Source organism: Aythya ferina (assembly GCF_964211825.1).
Source record: "Aythya ferina genome assembly, chromosome: 2".
Taxonomy (NCBI): domain Eukaryota; kingdom Metazoa; phylum Chordata; class Aves; order Anseriformes; family Anatidae; genus Aythya; species Aythya ferina.
Genome location: NC_140297.1, coordinates 67,833,950 through 67,854,833, shown reverse-complemented (window position 1 = coordinate 67,854,833; position 20,884 = coordinate 67,833,950). Strand labels below are relative to the sequence as shown.

Sequence of the window (20,884 nt, the reverse complement as noted above, 5' to 3'; positions counted from 1 at the left end):
CACAGAAAGCATAATGACTTTCAGTGTACAGATACAATCAGAGCTCATTCACAGTAATTTCTCCAGTGCATATAATGTGTTTACACGCAAGAACAATCTGCAGTTTTGAAAGTGGCACTTACTGTGAGCGGTAAGGGTTTGAAAGATAATTAAGTAGTTACGTGAAGCACTATGTGTGACCCTAGGGAACATGAGTATCTCATGACCAGGTTTGGGGAATTTATGACTACATTAAGGCAGTTACCTTAAAAATGACTATTTAGAATGTTCTTATTTACTTCTATGGCTTATTCTAGATTGATGGAATGAGCCTGAAATATTTCTGTTTTTCTATTATTGTACACTATTATTTAAGTAACCTCAGCAGTCTGACTTGCATTTCAGTGTGACAGCTTAAGCACTTGATACATAATAGTTGTTTTAATCTAACTATAGTTTCTCCCCTTTCTCTCTCTCTTTTTTTTTTTTTTTTTTTTTTTTTCCCCCAGCCTGTTTCTCTGGCAGGACCCAATTCTCCTCTGTCAAGAAATATGAAAATAACAGAGAAACTGTTGACAGCTCCGTGATTCCTTACTTGGCTGGAGACTGACCATGACACAGAACAGGCCAACCTCAAGACTTCTTTAAAGCTGTTTACCCAAAATTTGCATTAAAAACATTTGATGGTGTTAGGTCCAGTCTTCCCCCTTCTTCCTTCCCCGCATCTATGTGTGGTCAACATGCTGCAAGTCCAGACATATCATAAATTGATCCCAAAGGATCAATGCAGTCAATCCAATGAGCCTTGGGAATATAAGTATGCCTCTTCTGAGAAAGCTTTTTTCAGTAGCTGCTTTATGAATACTTCAGATAACTCTTTATTTGTTCGTTTTTAACACACCTTGATTTCTTTTTTTTTTAGCTTAAATTCTGAGGTACATTTTAGATGACTAATCACAACTGCTGTGTTTGGATCATCTCTTTGTTGAGTCATTAAGAGAAATTACATTTCTAGAGAATTTATTAAATAATACTGGTTAAAATATGAACTCTAGTCTGCGCTGGTGCGGCCTCACCTCGAGTACTGTGTGCAGTTCTGGGCACCACAGTATAAAAAGGACATGAAACTGTTGGAGAGTGTCCAGAGGAGGGCTACGAAGATGGTGAAAGGCCTGGAGGGGAAGACGTACGAAAAACGGCTGAGGTCACTGGGCCTGTTCAGCCTGGAGAAGAGGAGGCTGAGGGGAGACCTCATCACAGTCTACAACTTCCTCGTAAGGGGGTGTCGAGAGGCAGGAGACCTTTTCTCCATTAACACCAGTGACAGGACCCGCGGGAACGGGGTTAAGCTGAGGCAGGGGAAATTTAGGCTTGACGTCAGGAGGGGGTTCTTCACAGAGAGGGTGGTTGCACACTGGAACAGGCTCCCCAGGGAAGTGGTCACTGCACCGAGCCTGTCTGAATTTAAGAAGAGATTGGACTGTGCACTTAGTCACATGGTCTGAACTTTTGGGTAGACCTGTGCGGTGTCAAGAGTTGGACTTGATGATCCTTAAGGGTCCCTTCCAACTCAGGATATTCTATGATTCTATGATTCTATGATAAATATATCTTACAAGTGCTAGAGTACATGCCCTTCAGTCCTTTCCCATTAAATATATCAGTTTCTGCTTGCTTTAAGTCTCTTGTTTATTGAGAGACCACAATTCAATTTCATGCAGTTTTTCCCCCCCAAAAAAACTTTGTATTGAGTCCATCAGCAGACAGTTCCATGGCTAAAGTCATAGTCAAGAAATCAGATACTATACTTTTTGTAAACTTTCTTAGAGGTTTTAGGCAAGTCATCTGATGTCTTCTTGCCTTCTTCTCAACCTCAAGAAAGAAAAAAGAGTAGTAGGAGGTTTAATCCCCTGATTGTTTCATTCATCTGAAGTGCAATTTTGATACATAGGTATTTATAAAGAATGAGATTTTTGATGATTTGGGTCCCCACCTGGAAGCTGCTGAAGGGAGTTAATTTTAGAAAAGCTTAAACAATCAAGATCTTTCTGAAGTATTGCAGATTAAGCATGTACAATGGCTCATTTCTGAAATCTTTTCCAAGATACATTGAGGTAGTTCTGTGGAGGCTATTAAAAAGTAATTGCAGAGTATTTACATCCTTAAGGTGGCTTTGTACAGAATATTTATATTATATCCATGCTCATGTCTGCCTTATATTACCTTTCATAGAAGGATACAGGTCCTTAAGATGTAGAAATGAAAACCCATATATTATGCTTAATACATGTATTTTAGAAGCATTATGTTACATAATGAAATTGCATAGCTTGTAAGATCACATGCAGGGAAATGATTTCTCGAGAGTATTGTTGGAAAACAGCCTTGGTTTAACGTAGAGTATAGAGGAGATATGATACCGTACAAAGAAACTCTGTTCACTGTTTTACAGTCCCCTAGCAATTCTAGCTTTGGGATCCTGTGTCCTAAATGCCCTATATTAATTAGATTGTACTTTTGGTAATTAGTTTTCCTAATGCAATATAGTCAGTACTCTCTGAAATTTTCTTCTGAGGCCTAGGGACACATTACATCAAAACCTGATGAATGCTATATGCTTATGTATGCAAAAGATGAGTTATAGTCAAGCTCACTCCTCTATACTAGGATAGTGAAGAAAGAGATAACTAGAACAATCATCTTTCTCTCTGCCCCAGCAGGAAAACTGTTCGTTCTTCCATTGTAAGGTTAACATCTTGCAATAATGAGAACCATGGGAATTTAACCACTGTCACTAACCATGGCAGATACTTTTCAGTTTCCATCTTTCATATAGGCTGGTGGATCATCAACACCTGTGCTCAGTAATGGTTGTATCAACCATGTGCACTGATCACTAAATAGCAACTGGTGTAGAGAAGGGCAACTTTTATTTTTTCCTTCAAGATGTATTTTTACACCCAAAATTGTAGCTCTGACTTGACCAATTTCTTTTTTTCAAACTTGACTATTTTACTGAACTGTTCAGAAGAACAAAGGAAGGTCAGAATATTTTGTTTGATGCTTCTTTCAGTGATTTTTTCCAAAACGATAATACCTCGTGTTTAAGTATATGTCATTATGAATAACATATTGGAAAAAAAATATACTTTCTCTGATGAAACCTAGGGTTTGGGTGTTTTTTAAGTTGCTTTACACACTGGGGAACTTTCTGTACTTCACAGAAGTCTGAAGAAGTCTTAATGATTCAAGCAGAACTGAAATGCTAAGTCCATCCCTTAAAGATACTAAATTGAGTTGTTAAATTATATCAGATGCTGCATGTTTTATTACAGTCCTTGAATATTTATCTAACCTGAAAGGACTATGGAAAAGTTAATGAGGTATTTCTGTACAGGATTTTTAATGACAAGAAGGAAAAAAAATGAGGAATTTCTACTTACAGAAAACTATAAGATATTTTATTAATTGGTGAAAGAGGGAAAGTTAGAATATCTGTGCCATAAAAATAATTTCAAGTCATTCTCTGAGGAAATATTTCAGAAGTTCAATAAAAATTCTCAAAAAAAAAAATCTCAAAGGCAGATTCCATTGAAATGACACAATGCTGTTAGGCAACCTATTACAGTACATTTTTACACACACACACACACAAAAAAAAAAAAAAAAAAAGGTTTAAAATCCGTCCCATGGGTTGCATCTCCTGTAGTACCCTCATCCTTTGGACACAGTGGATCAACATTCAGACAGATGGTTACAGCTGGCATTACAGGGGGACAGTCTGATGCTAAGCTGAACTTGGAACCAAAGCCAGACAGAGATGCTCTGGTTTGCAAGTGCTCTTTCCACTTCTCTTGTGTTGATGCAGATTTTGAGAGGTTGCAATTAAAAATAGGCTTCTAATACAGTTGTCATAGTTGGGATCAGCCCAGGGATACAGGTGACAGCACGGTTTTCTGGCAGGATGGCACAGGAGGCAGAGGACAGGAACAGGCAGGTGCCGGGATGTCTTATGTCATTTTTACTTTAGAAAGTATTGTACAACCATGCCCTGAAAGAAGCACCTAGAAGTGCTCTCTACATTTCTAGGGAGTGTAACATGGGGAAACTGTGAGACCTAAACTCGTTTTTTATTTTTTTCAAGCCTATGCAGTGATGAGACATTTCAGTATATTATTTTATCAATCTGATAGTCAGCTAATGCTTTTAAATGAAGAAATATTCTGAGTTAAACACACACAAAGCACAATATTTTCTTCATATTTTAACTGAAATTTTTTTTTCAAAACAAAACAAAACAAAACAAAAAAACTACTTTTTCCATCAAGAAGCTGTTCCAATAGAAAATTCCCACTCTTTCTAATTAAGTAGTGTAAATATAAAACATATTGTATACATCAAAAAAGTTTTACTGTTTGTGGAGCCTTTGTCAGGACCAGAAAGTGTGCTCCACTTTAAGTGCAGAGATAAGTGCTACAATTTGCAATGCCCCTAAAATGGGAATGAACTAAAATGAACTCATTACAACATTGTTTATGGCAGGCAGAAAAGAACAAACCTCAAATATGTCAGTCAAAATATTTTGTTTTGTTGATTTTTTTCATGTCATGTCATGGAAAATGAGAAAAAAGAAAAGACTAGTTGTCATGTTCCCTTCTTAGCTCTCACTTGTGGACAGAATCTAATATTGTGTCTCAGAAGCAGAAAGCACAGCAGCAGATTTCCTGAACAGAAAATGAGACTTCAGCATTTAAAGGAGGCCATGAAAAGGGAATATTAAAGCAATTTCTCATTTCATTTGTCTAGCACATTTCTGCAGCTATAGCACAGCTCTATCGAGGCAGGCTTTTGCAGTGAATGTGAAACAGAAAAGGAGCATTAGGGGTCAGCCTGTGATGTGGGTATTTGTCTAGTGAGGCGCTGGTACACTCCCTGTTGTGCACTGCAGTCCAATGTGATCCAGCTGGCTGTGACTCACATGCCCAACTCTCCTCTCCATGGAAAGAAAAACAAGGGGATGGAAGGTAGAAAAAGGGTTGTCCTCTAATCTAGAGACAAAATGGCTCCAGGTTAAGCTCTCAACTCTGGGAAGTGACTCTGCAGTATATCTGCAATTTTTTACCCTCAGCTTGTCTCCTGCACAAAACCAGAGCAAGCACTTCCCTTGGCATCCTCATTATGCTGTTATGTGGATGCCTGCTGACAATTTTAATGCATCTTCATAGCATGCAACACAGTTACTTAAAGCAGCAAACTCTGTCCACATGGATATTTTAAGTGCACGTTTTTGTCATGGATGTTCATCCACGTATTTTTCACTCATTGACTCTCTTTAGAGGCATTTTCTGTGATATGTTTCAGAGGTTGTACTAGATGAGCTTAGAAGTCTTTTCCAACATAAATGATGCTGCAATTCCATGAAAGGTAATGAAGCCTGGAATGGGACAATTAATATGTGAGGCTAATAAGAGGATTAGTCTAACTTACTGTGTTCAAATCGCCAATACAGTTATTGAGCAAATTTTACTGCATTTAAAGTTTGTTATACATGTGAAAAACCACACATGACAGTAAGTACTGCTATTCTTTTAACCTTCGTTTTGTAGGAAAAATAAGCGTTTGGCCCAGCTCCATTGCAGCTTGGGCCCATCTGATCCTTTTTGTCCTCTGTCCTCTAAAGAAGGGGTAACTACTTTGCATCACAAGAGTCTCTTCTCTTTCAGCAAGACCAAACTTGAGTTTAGAAACTCTACCTGAGTGCAGCAATGTGGAGATTTCGTTAGACAATGTTGCAGTCCCTTAGGGAGCAAGTAAGTTCGCTAACTTCAGTGCTAAAAGAACAAAAATCAAACTCCATAACAAAGATAAAGCACACAAAGGGAAGGGGATTAATTTCATTTAAAGCCTTGACTGGAAAACTTGATGGTTAACAGAACTAATCAAAACTTAGGCATTCACACTGTTCTTGAGTTAAGGGGAAGAAAGAGCCTTTCTCTTATTTCCTAGTACTTTCAGATCTGCAGAAAACCCATGAAAAATGATGATAAGCTTATACTCTTAAATTAGTAGAGCCTCTGAGAGGAAGACTTTGATGTGAAGTTATTTAGCTCTCTCTCTACTAACACTTTGATCTATTTAATTATAGACACAGTATGTTTTACAAATATTTTGTTTACAGCTTTCTGCATGAAAGTACAGGAAAAATATGGAAAGAAATTTATATAATTATAATTTAATGATCTGTATTTTAATTGTGATTTTACCAAATAATTTTGCAAAAAGTCAGAAATACTCTGTTAATGCTGGCATGTGTTTAGAAGCTTGGAGTTTGAATTCTGCTTTTTTATAGTAACACCTTTAAGGGCACAAAGGTAGGAGCATTAAAATAGGATTTTTTTACTTACTTACGTTTGTGCTATGCTAGAAAAACATCTCCTCTTTGACTGATCAGAAGTAGCTAGACATAAGTATATTATATGGTGTGTTGAAGAAGCACTTCAATTAAAGTTGATAGTGAGGTCTACACATACTCTCAATACAGGTAGCTGTGCTGCTGTTACTCTCCAAGGTGCTCACCCCCAAATTCTTCTTTGAAGGCAGAACCACAATGTCTTCATTTTCTACTTCTCAAGTCCTGCAGGTTCTGCCCTGTTTCCCAACAGATACTCACTTGACAGATATTGTGACTTATGAATAGAGAGTTAAGAATGAGGTAGTAGAGGAAGCTGCCAGGACTGCTCCTAAGATATCTTTCTACATGATTTATTATGGTGTGACAGTTACCATCTTGGTTAAGCAAGCAGAAATTGAACCAAGACAATCTAATGGCCTGTGATACTACTATTTCATCCTTATTTGGATAACACACTCCTCTACCCTGTCACTTTGGTTCAGAGGACAAATGTGCCCTTAGTAACGCTAAAGTTAATGCTCTCCACATTGAATGGTGATGGAAACTAATTTTCTAGAGCTTTGTCTTTCACTGATAACTTTGATACAGTTAGTAAAGCTTGTCAGAAGCATGGAACTTACCTTTGTGACTGCAAGGTCGGAGGGAGAGAGAGGCCCAAAAGTGTCCTTGGGAGAGATGGTAAACTTGCTCCATGTTAACTTATCTGTGCAGGTTCTTGCTATTCAGATGCAAGTCAGTTACAAATTAGATCCTGTCATGTAAGGTACTGACAAAGCAGTTAGCAGTCTGGATTTTGCTACTTTTATAATAACTTTTTTGTTTGTCCATATTTCAGACCAAGCACTGAGAAAAACACCAAATGAATGTAGCTCACTGTTTTCAAAGTAGTCCTCTGTAGCAATTCTTGTTCCCCTACTGCTATGTTAAAGGAGCCAGAATTATCTACTTAAATGTGTTTCTTTTCTTTGTGATTTTTCTTTGCTGCTAATTGCTAAGGAATTTTTGACAATTATTAAATCACATGTTTTATGATTTCTCAATTACTACAGGTACTGGGATTTATTTATTTATTTATTTAAATATAATATTAAATCAAAATGTTCTTGGTGAATGCACAAAATGAAAATGCAGCTCTTCCCACCTTCAAGAATAAAAGCATCAGGATATATCCCTCTGGATATTGTCATCTTTCAGATGTGCAGAAGGATTCCTATCATTTTGGAGTGTGTTTAGAAGTCACAGCTGGGTGCATAACACCTTGGGAATGGATTAAAAATCGTGTTTGAAGTTAGTTCTTGTAGAAATAAAGTTGTAAGTCTGTGTCTTTTAATGTACTGGTTTTTAATTTTCCTAGAAACCTCTTCCTTGTCAGTATCTCATCTCCACTGTCCAGCCTTGCCTTTTCTGCTATAAACTCTAATCCACGTAAAATAATTATCTTAGTCTGTGAAGCCATGAACAGCATCTTAGGCAATTATTTGTTATGGGCATTTAGATTTGCAATGTGTGAATATTCACTAAGCTCAACCATACTTATAAGTCACACAAGACTCACTATTTGAGTGCAGCCTTGAGTGGCTACAGTTCAGTTCCCATTAAGTATCAGCTGGGAGAGCCGCATGTGTCATGTAAAGTACACGAGTGAAAATTTTATGTTTCTTTCTCTGCAGGAACTTTTCCAGCTGTGTGCATGTGTCAAAATAGGTTATGTACTTAAATTATGCATAGAAGTCATCCATTAATAACCTTCTCTCTTAGTTGAGAAAGATCTCTCATGCAATACAAACATCTCACTCTTTTGCATGTGTCTTTTGTGATCTGTGTCTTGGATATTATTCTATATCTTATTTTAATGGGTACATTTCAGCTTAAATACCTTTTTTATTTCATTGTCTTTATCTGTGCTTTACCTTTTTAATAAAAGTTTTTTTTTCTCTCAGACACAATGTGTAGTTATCTCAAGGTAGACTGTAGCTGAGAGTTTCTGGCTTCCATTTGTGATTACTTTTGTTTCTTGTTTATGGATAATGTATTCTGTGGTTTGCCATATGCTAAGCAGCCAGCCTGATGAAAAATCTACAATCAGCAAACAAACCAGTACTTAAAAACAGGAAAATCAATGATGCAACTATTTGTTTGTACTCATTTAACCCTGTCTGATATTCTATTAGATTTTGACTCAAGCTTCCAGCAGGTGTATATGCAACCCATGAAACACTTAATAGAGACTAATACTGCATTATTTTCATTACTGCAGAATAGTATTGAAAATAGGATTGCTTGCTGTAGCTATTCAATCTAGGTTGAAAAAAAAAGAACACTCAGTTGCATTAGACAAAACTCAATTTGTCATGTAGGGTCGGAATTCTAACAATCTAATAGAAAGAAATTTTGCAAAGAACAAATTCATCCATAACATCTATGCTTTGCCTTTCTTTGTATCAGCCTACTGGCCAGCAGTGGAAATAAGGTGACAGAGTAAAGGGAACACCACTGTGGTATCCTAAAGATAATTCATATCATGTTTAGAGTAACATGTTAAACTGTTCTTCCTGTACAGAAATAAGCAGCAAAGATTCCTATAGGATCTGGGACAAAGCAGCTGCACCACTTACTACAGGCCATAATTCTTAAGGAAAAGAGAGGGCTTAGACTATGATGTTGTCCCATGAAGCTAAACATAGGGGAAAATTAAAATTAAATCATTTGTACTATTGCAGAGTTGTGAAACCCTTGGAGGATGAAAGGACAGATCTGAGTGTGAAAATCCATGATATTTTCTAAGCAAAGGATATTAGTTCTATGAATCTGAATGTAGAGGGTGGACAGACTGCATAACAGTTACAAAATCCTAAACAAAGTGTGAGAGAATTATAATTACCATGAGTGTAAGATCACTGCTTATGTAATGCCATAAGAGTCCTGAACCTTGCCAGAAACAAAGAACCAGCATTTTCAGAAAGTTTTGCTATTCACTGATTGAAGCTTCTCATGTAGGCAAAAGGATGCATTCTGTCTTGTAAGAACGTATTATCTAAGTAGAAGGTAGATATGTAAAGAAAAGGAGATGGTGATAATATACTGCTTTTTTGAGGACTATGGTTTCAAAGGATTAGTTGCAGAAACTGAATGTAAAGAAACACCACTCCACTCCAAAACTGTATTTAATATAGAATATTCCAGAGCCTTTTAGACTTTTTCTCTGACTTTTCACCTCTATACACATTTGCTCATACCTGAAAGCATAGAGCAAGTTGAACTTACTGTCTTGATCTTCAGAGCAGGGATGAGTCTGCATGAAGTTTTCTTCTTTTATGCTGTTCTTCATCTCTTTGAATGTTTTTGGTGTCATACTGTTATAGTAAAGCTCAGGTAGTTTAGTCTCAAGTTTTGTGGGGAGGCATTGGCCTTGTGATGCTAAGATTGCACAACTGCCAATGACAAAGGTAGATGTACTGTGACTTTGCACAACTTCTTACTCAGGGAAAACTGTACAGATAGCCATAAAACCAGAAGTGATGAGTGTGAGAAACTCCCTTTCAGTCTAGGGGAAAGGCGGTTACTTCACACTCTAGCGGTCTTCCCTTTCATGCTGTCAACAGCTATTTCTTCTCTATTGACAAGAGAGAGAAACCAGAACTGCTCCTGTGCTTATTGCTGACCCCATTTATTTGTTCATACCAGGGGAAACAGGCAAAAAGCTCTTGTTCTTCACATTTTCTTTCTTCAGTGACTAAACACTTTTTATATATGGTATAATATTACATTTAGAGGAACTTAGGGCCCAGTGTGTTGGTGGGGGCTAATAAACTCATGGGGATGTGCAATCAGAAAAGACCAAAGCTTTTGATATACTTCATGTGAATGTGTTTTCTGAAATACATATGATTTAGTTGAATGTGCAATCACTACTTGATTGAATGGCATATCTGATGGTAGTTTTTAGGTAAATGTTAAGAAATCTGGAAAGTATCCTATGAAATGAGCTTAAGAATAGGTGAAATGCTTTTGACAAAATTGGATGTGATATTAGATTTACGCAAAAAGTTTTCAGACATTGTTTACTAGCTGAAAAAAATCAATTTCATTGTGACCTAAACATTCTACCAGTGGGAACTTGGTTCAGAAATAATTTTCCTTTGGGAAAATTGAGGGCTTTATCATAACATTCCTTCTCATCTGTCATGCTGCATTTTCAAAGTGAAACCATTTTCCCTTTTCAAATTCACATTTTAGATTATGATAAACAAAATTAAAATTTTGGGAAGATAGCCGATGTCAATGGAAAAGGATAACTTTAAATCTTAAAAAATGTTTTTACTTCTTTAGATCTAGTGAGAAGTTGGGGGAAGAAATAGTACAGTTCAGAATACCTTATCTAAATTAGGTTTTGTTTTTTGCAGGCTGGTTTATGATTTCAGTCACTAACCTCAAATAATCAATTATTTCTGCAGTTCCATCTTTCCAAATGCTATGCTGAAAAGCAGACTAAAAGTTTTGAGACTTTCCTTAATTATTCTTACAGCTGTGGACTCTTGCCTTCACACATAACTTGTGAAATAACAGAAGAAAATCTGATGGTCTTCCTTTTATATCCGGGACTATAAGAATGAGTGAGAAACTTGAGACAAGCTATTTTGCTAGGCACAGAGAACTTGTCAAATTGTCCCCAGTCCCCCATCATCCTCTGCCTAATTCCCCCTCCCCCACAAACCTGAAAGATGTTCAGAAAGGTATTCCAACAGTCTCATCCTGTTATAACTGATTCCTGAGTTTCCAACTTAGAATCATAGAGTATCCCGAGTTGGAAGGGGCCCATAAGGATCATCCAGTCCAACTCCTGGCACCACACAGGTCTACCCAAAAATTCAGACCATGTGACTAAATGCACACTCCAAATGCTTCTTAAACTCCAACAGGCTTGGTGCAGTGACTGCTTCCCTGGGGCACCTCTTCCAGTGTGTGACAACCCTCTCAGTGAAGAACCTCTTCCTGATGTCTAGCCTAAACATCCCCTGCCTCAGCTTGACACCATTCCCATGGGTCCTATCTCTGGTAACCAAGGAGAATAGATCGGCGCCTTCCCCTCTACTCCCCCTCATGAGGAAGCTGTAGACTGTGATGAGATCTCCCCTCAGCCTCCTCTTTTCCAGGCTGAACAGGCCCAGTGACCTCAGCTGCTCCTTAAACATCTTCCCCTCTAGGCCCTTCACCATTTTTGTCGCCCTCCTCTGGACACTCTCCAACAGTTTTATGTCCTTTTTGTACTGTGGTGCCAGAACTGCACACAGTACTTGAGGTGAGGCCGCACCAGTGCAGAGTAGAGTGGGACAATCACTTCCCTTGACCTACTAGCAATTCTGTGCTTGATGCACCCCAGGATACAGTTGGCCCTCCTGGCTGCCTGGGCACACTGCTGGCTCATATTCAACTTGCTACAAACCATAATCCCCAGATCCCTCTCTGAGGGGCTGCTCTCCAGCGTCTCATTGCCCAGTCTGTAAGTATTGCCAGGGTTGCCCCGTCCCAGGTGCAGGACCTGGCACTTGCTCTTGTTAAACTTCATGCAATTGGTGATCGCCCAGCTCTCCAATCTGTCCAGATCTCTCTGCAGGGCCTTTACACCCTCATCAGGGTCTGCAACTCCCCCAAGTTTAGTGTCATTGGCAAATTTGCTCAAAACACCTTCTAGTCCTACATCCAAATCATTTATAAAAATGTTGAAGAGGACTGGCTCTAAAATGGAGCCTTGGGGGACCCAATTGGTGACTGTCTGCCATCCTGATGTCGCCCCATTTACCACAACCCTGCCCGTCAGCCAATTGTTCACCCATCGTATGATGTTTTTGTTTAGCTGTATTCTGGACATTTTGTCCAGTAGGATCCTATGGGAAACTGTGTCAAAAGCTTTTACTGAAGTCCAAAAAGATCAGATCAGATGGTTTCCTTTGTTCAACTAGATGGGTGATCTTATCATAAAAGGAAATCAATTTTTTTAAACAGGACCTACCCCTTGTGAACCCATATTGTCTGGGACCAATGACTGCATTGTCCCCCAGGTGCACTTCAATAACTTCAAGGATAATCTTCTCCATAATTTTACTAGGCAGTGACTGACAGGCCTGTAATTGCCAGGGCCTTATTTCTTACCCTTCTTGAAAACTGGCACAACATTTGCCAGCTTCCAGTCTACTACAACTTCTCCAGATTCCCAAGACCACTGAAAAATAATGGAGAGAGGTCCCGCGATGACATCAGCCAGCTCTCTAAGCAGCCTGGCATGAATCCCATCCGGACCCATGGCCTTGTATGGATCCAGGTGGAGCAGCAAATCCCGCACGTGTTCAGGGTGGTTTGGGAGTTTATCATTCCCACCGTCATGGTCCTCCAGCTCAGGGCACCCTGGGTCCTGAAGCCCATCATCAGCATTGAAGATGGAGGCAAAGAAGACATTAAACATCTCTGCTTTGCTTATGTCCTTCACTGTGAGGAGACCTTTCCCATCAAGTAGCGTACCTATGTTTTCTTTTGTCCTCCTTTTTCTGTTCACACATCTAAAAAAAACTTTTTATTGTCTCCCACAGACCTGGTCATCTTCAACTCTAGTTGGGCTTTGGCCACACAAATTTTCTCCCTACAAATGCGACCAGTGTCCCTGTATTCCTTCTGTGTTGCCTGACCCTGCTTCCAGCAGCCGTACATTTTCTTTTTCAGCTTAAGCTCCAGAAGAAAATCCCTGGTCAGCCAGGTCTGCCTTCTGCCCTGCCTGCTTAATTATTTGGAATTGCCTCATCCTGTGCTTTTAGGAGGCACTGTTTAAAGACTGACCAGCACTGATGGACTCCAATGCCTTCAAAAGCAGTTTCCCAGGGCACCTTGCTAACTAGTTCCCTGAGCAGCCTGAAGTCTGCTTTCCCCATATCCAGGGCTGAAGTTTTGGTGGCAGTTTTCCTTCTGTCACCAAAAATGTTGAACTCAATCACTTCATGGTCACTATGACCAAGACGGCTGCCAATTGCCATCTCCCCCACAAGACCGTCTCTGTTCTCCAGCAACAGATCTAGGAGGGCACCTTTCCTAGTTGGCTCCCTTAGCACCTGCACCAAGAAGTTATCATCTAGGTGCTTTAGGAACCTCCTGGACTTGCTCATGTCAGTCGTGTGGTAATCCCAGTTGACATCTCACAAGTTGATCAACTTTTTTCATTTAAGCAAAAAATCTCCGCCTGCTTCTCCCTCCTCTCCCCCCCCCCCCCCCCCCCAATCCGCGGAAAAAGAAAACAGTAGTGAAGAATACAAATTGTTGTTAGCATTTGTTTGTTTGGCCAGAAGTTCAAATTATTTTTCCATGTGTTTCTTCTCATTCCTTATAAAAAGAAATGCCGTTTTAGAAAAGTGTTTAAATTATTTTGATTCTGAAGTGACAGAACATTTTCTATAATATCAAGTCTGTTTCCTTAATCTTCTTTTTACATTTTTGTCATAGCAAATGCACTGTCTTGTATACCTTAATAAAAAGGGAGTAAAAAATCAATCAAAAAGTCATCATACAATTTCCATGTCAATCTAGTTAGAAATTAGCTGTCAGAAAAGTAAATAAATAATAAATAAAAATGCAGACATGCATTCATGCTAGCCCAAAATATTACAAAAACATCACAAAGCTTATCTGGGACCTTACTGTTTATCCTTCTGGCTGGAAATCTGGAGAAGTGAAAAGCATTTTGACATTTCATGGTAGTGGCTGTGTCTACATAGCCCTGTAAAGACATCCCCAGCAGCAAATTCAAGGCCTAAAGCTTCAGCTGTCTGTCTGCTATTGAACTTCAGGGAACTGTCATGCAAGCGCAACATCTGATGTGCTGGGATTCCACAGAGGATATTTTAAGGGCACCTTGCCCCTGTTTTGCTGTCAGTAGGAGCCAACATGAACAGTGTGGCAGACAGTTGCTCAGACAGGCTGCTACTCCTCCCTCAAAGGGCTGTGCACCCATGGAGCCCCATGCTGACCATGCTCCTTGACAAACTTCATGCTAGGTATACACACTGTTCTTTCCCTTTCTGGGCAACCCACAGGGCTGTGGTAGCATCAGGCTTTCTGCTACAGCCAAGCCTTTTGCAGGCACCTCTGCTACTGACTTCACCAAGGGAGAAACACATCCCATCCGCACACATCACCTGAGCTTTCTTTGAATGTACTATCCATGAGTAAAGATCTACCTTAATGAGCTAACTACTTGCAATAGCAACTGGCAGCCCTCTGAAGGCCCTTTTTTTCTACAAATGTTGTCTTCGCAACTTTGCCAGGGTTGCTCAGAGATCAAAATCGCAGTATGTGATCCCAGGGTGGCAATGGCTATCACTGCATGCCTTTCTGCAAATGTGTTCACACGCTTTAGGTCATCTTAGGCCTATGCAGCTTCTTTCCATGACCATGACTGCTGCCATTTCAGCCTTGCCTCCCTTCTCATCCTCATCAACAAGCCCCAAACCAGACAGTTTTACTAGTGTCAAATAGGTACCAGTTCTGTTTTTTGTTGTTGTTGTTGTTGTTGTTTGTTTTGTTTGTTTGTTTGTTTTTGTTTTTGTTTTGTTATTTTTTTTTTTCTGTGTAAAAGTTTAGCTATTTTGATCTTCCCTGACACATACCATTCCATCTGTGTCTAAACTTTTGCTGGCAAACTTAGAGCTCTGTTACTTTCCTCATAAACACTGTTTCAGGAAAATTTACTTCCACCTAATAGGGGTTGAAATCAAGTGAAGAGATTCAGTCCTAACTACAGAAGACAGCATAAAGGACCATAAAGAAGTGGGAAATTATGTTTGTTAAAGGCTATGTTTCTACCCAGCTTTTTCCCCCCTTTTAATATGGTTCGATGACAAATTAATCTGTTTTTAAAATGCTTATATCTTCTGCCTATTTTAGTCAGTGGTTCACACCATTTCTCTTTGAGAATCAGATCTGAGCAAAAGTTAGGTGGTCCTCACATTTTGGGCCTTAATGTCAAAACTGACTTAATGCACAGTAAGCATTTATGCAACAGGCTAAGAGAATGGATTTTCAAAATTGTTCCAGGGTCTGGATTGCGTAGGCGCTTCTTAAAATTTCAACACAAATGCTACAGCATGAAGAAGTTGAAAGTTATCTGGTTTTGAAAACAAACACACAAAAATAAAACATGTTTTTTGTCCTGCCAAGGGATGAGTTCATTTGAAAAATCCTCCTATATTTGTAGATACCTGGAGATGTCAAATGTATAAATATTCTTGGACTGACGGCCCAGTTGCAGACCCAGTTCTTCCTGTCACTAATAGAGAATTGTAGGTTTCTTGTGTATTCTGGTAGCAGAGAAAGTTTATATGCTTTTGTTGCTAAGTTTTCTATTTTTCATTTTTCAGAATTTAAATCAAACCTTTTTTCTTTTTTTTTTTTTTTTTCAAAAAAAAAAAAATGTTCAGGTCAATGCATTTTTGCTTTTAGTTTAATTGGAAGGTTGTCCGGTTGGCAGGTTTTGTTTGTTTGATGAGGTTTTCAATTCCCTAAGGTTAGAGTGGTTTGTGATAACGTCTTTTTTTTATTACCACTGAAAGGCACAATCAATGTTTATGTTATTTTTCAGTATTCTAGTATAAGTTTACCACTTTCTTAATGGAGTCAGTGCCTATTGATAATGAAGGGCAATCAATACTTATAGCAGTCACCATCTTCCTCCTTTTTTGTTTTGTCATCAAAGTTTTCTTCTCTGTCCAGATACTCTGCTTGAATTGAACAGTTGCTGGTGCTTAGTAAACATGAAAAACAGTGAGGTTGACATACAAGGTAGGATGAATCTCTAACTTGTCACTGGCCTTGACATAGCCGTTCCCTTGGTACAGGAACAGAGCTGCACTTGGCGTCAGAGGCCAGTGGGGTGCTGGCTGCAGGAGGAGGAACAAACTGTGCAAGTGCTGATGTTGGCTGGAAATGATGACTCACTTCTATCCAAACATGATGCACCAGTGTCCAGTATTATTGTGGAGGATTTCTTGAGAGTACTCTTGACTGCTATCCTTGATAGACTCAACTCAGCCACTGCTCATACATCATTGCATGAGAATGATGCCAACCCTAAAATAGAAATAAACACAGTGGCACTTCAATTCAAATTACAGAAGGGAAAGGTTTCAATTTTGTATTGAGGAAATGCACTGTTTCTCCATCAAGCCACTAAAATGTCCTGCATGCAGCTGTGGGATGGAATGAGGACTTGGGGAAGAGGAAACAGAAGGAAAGTATGGAAAATTGAATCAGAAGATGATAAGACTAGAACCAAGTGCCATTTTAGTCTCTCTGATAATTTAAAGAGAAAAATTTGAATTTACTTATTTATTTATTTATTCTTTCTCCTTAACAAGAATAATCAGTTCTCTCACATGCCCTGTTAGGGACTTTGTTCTGTTTCTTTGTAGATCTTGAACATTCACAATCCTTGTCTTCAGTTCTCAGCGCTGGTATTATCAGGCATTATTTGAGCAAACTTTCTGTAGAGGAATCCTCACAGAAACACTGTAAGATGTCTGCTACTCAGGAAAGAATTATCAAGTACTGAGAACAGCACAGCAGGTGATCATTTCAAAATGGAGTCAAAGCTGTAGTAAAGCATTTCTGTCTAGCTAAAATAAGCCAGGTAGACTAGAACTAAAGCAATCATGTGGTGCAGGCACATGCTGAGTAGATGTAGCATTGCTATTTTATCATAAAAACTTCAATACTTCATTGTATAAAAAGGCATCACTTGCTCAGCGCTATCATTCTCTAGTCTTTCCAGGTAGGTTAGGCCAGGGCTCCTCAGGTGTCATCCAGATACATATATGTATAAAGGCACTTAGAGTGAACTCAATGCATGCTGGATATATCAGACATGCTGTTCATCTGGGGGTTGATTCTGCAGTGAATGTATCTGGATTGCTAGCTGAAACTGTACTTCAGTCTATTACATGAACATATAGCTTATATACGGTTATCCACGGTCAAGTCTGTTCCATGCAGAACATCCAGGCTCCATGCCCCATGCCTGATGCCTCTAGAAGGGCTATCCAGACCTCTGGATGCTGGGTAGGCCACTCAGACTTACTGCTCCAAGGGGCACTCTGTATATTTTGAAATTACAAGGGAATAGCTAAATGCTTTATCTGTTCCTGAACAAAATGTCTGAGGACAAAATGCCAGGAAAATTCAGACACATGGTAACTTTATCCTGGGAAAAACAGGTTCTTCATTTAACATACAGGAAAATACAGAATGTGGGTGTCTTTCTGATTTCAAAAGGATATATTTTTAAAAAATTCTGCTGTCTTCTTTCTCTCTCCTATTTGTTTTTAACCAAAACTATTGCAACAGGAATTTTGGCCAGGGTGTTCAGCAGGCCAGTGTGGGTGAAAAATGCTGAGCTTGATCTTAAACTAATAAAAACAGCTTAAACTAATAGCAGCAGGGATCCTGGCATGCCTGTGTGGCTCCGCTCAGGAGCCTGTGACACATTGAGCTGGATAGTGGTTTTTAGGCTAGAGCTCTGGTGTCTAGCTCCTAGAAGGCAGTGATAGTGTAATCTTTTTCTTTCTGTTAGAAGTGCTCTTCTTGTCCTGTGTCTTGGACCTACCATGTGGGCAGTGGAAAAGGAAGAAAGTCCTGGCACCTCTCTAGATCTCCTTAAGCATCTTGCTTCCCCGCCGTGAGAATAAAAGTGAAGGAATTGTTCCTGAATGGCATACGATACAGGGATTGTTGGCTGACCCCCTGCACTGGCTGCTTTCAGGGAAGAAAAGTCTGCAACTCAGAGATCTTGGAAGGGTAGCCTGAGGTTAGTTTTCTCATTTTAGTTGGCGGTATAGACACAAAACAGCACTTGAACATGCATCTTTCTGGACCATCTTTAAAAACATCATCTGCAGTCAGCCCTGGAGACTTGCACCGTTCTACTGCAATATATACATACCATTCTGCCTGGCAGATGAAAACAGTAGTGTTTTAATTGTGCAGCAAATAAAGAAGAAGTATGGCTTGTATATGCATAAATACGTATATTACTATCAATAACACTGACCATATGTAAGGAGAATGATAGCATTTAAGAGCAATTGAGCTTGTTCTGGTCATACTCTACACAGATGAGAGCAGTAGTTGTTTCTACAATCCCCATTCTTAAATGTTAAAATAGTACTTGAAATTACTCAAAGTTCAGTATAAGTGTTATGTGCTGGCTGCTCTATGTTGATATTACCATGTTGTATTTTTCAGTAGCAAAGTAAATAATTAGCACACACGAAGAGGCTATTTTGATAACAAATGACATACAGTGCCACTTAATCCAATATAAATCTATTGTTTCTGTCTGTCAAGGCAGCACATATAATCCATAGGGCCATGGCCTCATAAATTCTAATAATCTGCCCAAGGTAGGTCTGATTACTAAGTCTCTTGAACTGGACTAGTGCAGAAAGATGATTCAATACTTGTGCATCTTAAAGCCACTACTGATCCAGTGACCCAGAGTAGCTGTAGGAAATATTCTGCCTCTGGACATGCTGTCAGACTCAAGTTCTCCTTACAGCCAGACTGAAAATGATGAAATATAAACTATCTGTGGAAATTGGAGCAGACCTACTCATAGCATGTGGGAAAGGGCAATTTAATTCAGCTCAGGATGCATTACAGTAGCCTTGGAAAAAGTTTTCTAGCAAACCCTGTAGTACAAGGGGATTTAGACAAACAGTTGGTTTCCTCACCTGCAGCCTCTTTGAGGCAAAAAAATAGGACTTTTCATACAGGTATTGTTGTTAAGAGGAAAAGCCAGAGACTAGAGCCCACTTACCTGGCAGGGTACCTGACAAGCTCACTCTGAATGCAAGGAGGGTGACCTGATTATCAAAAGTAGGGTGGCAGACCCTTTCACAGTGATCTTGACATCACCAAGAGAGATATGTCCGCCCCTGAACTTCTCACTACTTGGTGATGAAAAGAACAAAATTACCAAAAATTTTGAAGGCATCCAGAACCCAAAGAAACCCATTTTGAGTTGGTGTTTGCCCAAATGTGAGACATGTTGGTTGAGGTGTAATGGGATAGCACTGGGGTTCAAAAGAAATGTGTAAAATAAGGTTCCTGTTGGGAACTGGCATACAGGACGTGGACATGTGCCCGTGGAACAATTGTTCAATCTGAGCTTGCTTTAAGCAAGCAGGGGTAGGCCTTAGAAAATCTCAGGGCCTGCTGTAGCTTAGCAAACCAAGCTACCAGAGTAACTGTGCAAACCTCCCGCTGCAATGACTCTCACATCGCCCAATTAAGGAACGCAGAAAAATACTGTTACCAGCAGCTGGCTTCAAGGACAAGGTCTATGTGGCTGCTAATCACAAGGGGGTTGTTTTCTTGCAGGTGGGGTTGTTTTCTTGTAACTGTTTGTCTGAGTGCTTTTGACCAATGATCTTGTGTGAGACACTGTCCGCCCCTGTTAAGTTCACTATAAAAGTTAGGCTATTCGGGCAATAAAATGGAGCTTGCTGATCACTCATATTGAGTGCACTTGTCTTCTTTCCGTCGACAACAAATGTCCTCGCAACAGGTTCCTCCCTTCCAAATGACTGATGCAGATGAGTTTAGTTTTTCTTGAAGCAGACACTGCTTTCCATAATCCATGATGCTCTTTTAGGTTGCGGATTCTTAGGGCTGTTCCTTTCTCTTTCTACAACTTACGCAGTCATCAGATGAAAAGCATAGCTGCCATGAGCTTGAAAGTGAAGCTTCCCTTACCTTGAAAGTACTATTTCTCACTCCCCATAGCCTTGCTTTGAATCACTGTGACAAGCAAAAAACTGCTAACCTTAACTTTCCTCTTTCTAATCAGGCAACAGCATTAAAACTCTTAATTAATGCCACCCCTTCCAGGTGGTTGCAGATACATATGTTTTCACAGAGTAATTGCTTCCTGGACCTCATTTTAATTGGAGTCAAAGGGGGGCTGTGGAATTCCGCTGCCTTCATCTCCCACCAGCTTGTTGTGCTGTACTGGGTCTGGCTGGGATGTTAACTTTCCCTGCAGCAGCCCATACAGTGCTGTGCTCTGCACTTGTAGCTAGAACAGCAGTGGTATCACATCAGTGTTGTGTCTGCTGGTGAGCAGTGCTAGCACAGCATCAGGATTCTCTCTAACCCTCCTAGAGAGTGGGCAAAAAAGTGAGAAAGGAACATCACCAGGGCAGCTGACCTAAACCAACCAAAGGGATATTCCATACCATATGATGTCACACTCAGCAATAAAAGGTGGAAAAAGGAAGAAGAGGGAAGGGATGGGCTCTCATTGCAAAAACGTTGGCCCTCCTCCCGAACACCGGCTATGTGCGTTGAAGCTCTGCTTCAAGGATGTGGTCAAGCATCACTCATTTGTGGGAAGTAGAGAATAATTTCTTTCCTCTGCACATCTACACAGCCGTTACTTGTTTTGTTTTGTTTTCCCTT

At 39.6% G+C, this 20,884-nt stretch overlaps 1 long non-coding RNA gene across 1 annotated transcript in view; it reads left to right on the top strand.

The window, feature by feature from the left end:
* LOC311432989 overlaps window positions 1-1,028 on the top strand; it is a 61,097-nt gene extending 60,069 nt beyond the window's left edge. The window contains exon 3 of the long non-coding RNA XR_014690467.1: window positions 489-1,028. This is a non-coding gene — a long non-coding RNA (uncharacterized lncRNA). The remainder of the gene's footprint in view (window positions 1-488) is intronic.
* Window positions 1,029-20,884: the final 19,856 nt, after the last annotated feature.